The sequence below is a fragment of the Sinocyclocheilus rhinocerous genome, unplaced genomic scaffold (assembly GCF_001515625.1).
Source record: "Sinocyclocheilus rhinocerous isolate Xijiao unplaced genomic scaffold, SAMN03320098_v1.1 scaffold200, whole genome shotgun sequence".
In the NCBI taxonomy this organism is placed as follows: domain Eukaryota; kingdom Metazoa; phylum Chordata; class Actinopteri; order Cypriniformes; family Cyprinidae; genus Sinocyclocheilus; species Sinocyclocheilus rhinocerous.
The window spans coordinates 2,516,920-2,519,937 of NW_015641014.1; positions in this window are offsets into that span (position 1 = coordinate 2,516,920).

A 3,018-nucleotide genomic window follows, 5' to 3' on the forward strand; every position below is an offset into this window, starting at 1 on the left:
AGACAACAGCAGAGTCTGTGGATATCTCAGACTGCTTCAACCATACCTTGTGCTTCATCTCCAGAAAGTTTGAGATGCTCTGGCTTTGTTGAAGCTGAGATCCTTTGGTTTTCAGAAGGTCTGTTTGAGCATCCAGGTGACCTCTGGCCTCTCGGAGCCACTGGATAAGCTCTGCTCTCCTCATGCTGCTTTCCTCCAGAGCAGCTCTGAGCTCAAAGTCTTCAGCAGAAGAGTGTGATCGCGGAGCTCCTTCTGGAGCCAGACGGGATGCAGATGACCATCTCGTCATGCCCAGGGAGCCCCTGTGGTTCTGGCTGCCAAGAGTGCTGGTTTAGAGACATGTCAATGTTTTTATCATTCATCAGCTGGAAAAAATCATTTTGAAAGTGATTCATCATTCCAGTGATATTGTTCCTCGAAGCTGAGATCCTTTGGTTTTCAGAAGGTCTGTCTGAGCATCCAGGTGACCTCTGGCCTCTCGGAGCCTCTGGATGAGCTCTGCTCTCCTCATGCTGCTTTCCTCCAGAGCAGCTCTGAGCTCAAAGTCTTCAGCAGAAGAGTGTGATCGCGGAGCTCCTTCTGGAGCCAGACGGGATGCAGATGACCATCTCGTCATGCCCAGGGAGCCCCTGTGGTTCTGGCTGCCAAGAGTGCTGGTTTAGAGACATGTCAATGTTTTTATCATTCATCAGCTGGAAAAAATCATTTTGAAAGTGATTCATCATTCCAGTGATATTGTTCCTCTGTGATATTATCACTGTGGTGTGTGGACTTCACTATTCTCATAGAATTAGAATGATTATTAAAACTTTCTATTGTTATAATTTCCTTGAAATTCCTCACCTTCAGGCCATCCAAGATGTAGATGAGTTTGTTTCTTCATCAGAACAGATTTAGAGAAATTTAGCATTGCATCACTTGCTCACCAATGGAGTGAATGGGTGCCGTCAGAATGAGAGTCCAAGCAGCTGATAAAAACATCACAATAATCCACAAGTAATCCACACGACTCCAGTCCATCAGTTAACATCTTGTAAAGTGAAAAGATGCATGTTTGTAAAAAAACAAATTCATCATTAACTGGCCAAAATACCAGTCCATAATCCATAATAACATTTCCTCCGGTGAAAAAGTCAATCCTCTGTTGTTCTCCCACATCAAAATCCACCCACATATTTGTTTAGAACTGTTTTCACTTGTAAACGGTGATTGATCTGTGCATATTTCTATCCTGCTTCAGACGAAACAATTTTTCCCTGGAGAAATTAATGTTATGAATAGAGGACTTGTATTTTGGTCCGAAGTTAAAAACGTCGTAATGGTGGATTTGTTTCTTACAAACATGACCTTTTCAATTCAAGACATTAACTGATGGACTGGAGTCGTGTGGATTACTTGTGGATTATTGTGATGTTTTTATCAGCTGTTTGGACTCTCATTCTGACGGCACCCATTCACTGCAGAGGATCCATTAGTGAGCAAGTGATGCAATGCTACATTTCTTCAAATCTGTGAAGAAACAAACTCTACATTTTGGATGGCCTGAGGGTGAGTACATTTATTAGTAAATTTTCATTTTTTGGGTGAACTATTCCTTCAAAGAACTAACCTGGTGCTGATTTTTGAGCGGTCAGTCAATCCAGATAAGCCTACACAACTGCATGCTGGAGATTTCTGAAAAGAAGTGTCATATTTGTTGAAATTTTGTAAAAGATTAAAAAAAAAAAAAGATTTGTTTTGATCCTCAGAGCTTCACTTTGTACATACCCGAGCTTTAAGAAGAGATCTACTATCCCAAAAGTCAAGATCCGAGAGAGCGAGGGGACTTTGAGACCTAAGAGTGTGCCAGAAAGATGTACGGCCCGGGTCAGCGTCCCATTCCTGCTCACTCCAGAATCCTGAAGGTGAAAGCCTTCTTCTTTCTCCTCTCCACTTGGCCATATCCAAAAGTGAGTTGAGATACTGTGTACTCAGCTGCAGATTGTCCTGCCCTTATACAAAACTATTTCACACGGACCAGACAGATTGAACCTAGCATGCCAGAGTGGCACAACAACATGGAAACAATGTCTAATGTTTATTTGTTGCTAGAATCTTTTTAATCTTAGTTACTTGACAATCAAGCAGTATCTGTGGCAGAGGGGGCTTTGTAGCATTTGCTCTTTTATAATATGCATAATATTAAGAGTAAACATTCATAGTACTATTAATTGAGATAAATTTGTCACTAATGCTGTCTATTATTAATTTACAAGTACATAATCACCAAAACAATATAACGTACCTTTTGTATCCTTGGTGATGGTTGTTTTTCCTCCTTGTGTTTTGATTTCACACACACTCAGTACTTGACACTCAGTCAGTTTCCTTATTGAGCAGGCAGTGCTGTTGAACCAGAAGCCTTGGCAGCAGGTATCTATGGTGACTGTCATATACAGGACGCAGCCCACCTCTTCACTGAATAATCATTTTGTGAGCTCACGGGACTATTTCTGGAAGGTATGATTACAATGATGAAGATTTAACATGTACCTGCCAGAACACTGTAACCAGTCAATAACAACAATGGAATATATTGTTATATACAAATTAATTTTATTTATTTATTTATTCATAATGGTTTGATTATTTTAAACATTATTTTAAAAATTATTTAAAAATAAATAAATTAATAAACAATGTTTTAATTGTTTTTAATTGTAAATTAAATAGATTAAATAGATTTTATATTTGTAATAACTTAAAGTCAGTGCAGATTTAATTTAAAATGTTGTGCAAAATAAATAGAGGGGGAAAAGAAAGAAAGAAAGAAAGAAAGAAAGAAAGAATTATAATGTTACCATTTCCACAAATCATGGAAATACCATGGTAATTTGAAATATACCATAGTAATAACATGTACCTGCCAGAAGACAGTAACCAGTCAATAACAACAATGACATAAAATGTTCCATGACAATTAAAATAATCTATTTATTTTTATTTAGCTATTTCATTTTAATTTATCATTAATAATCA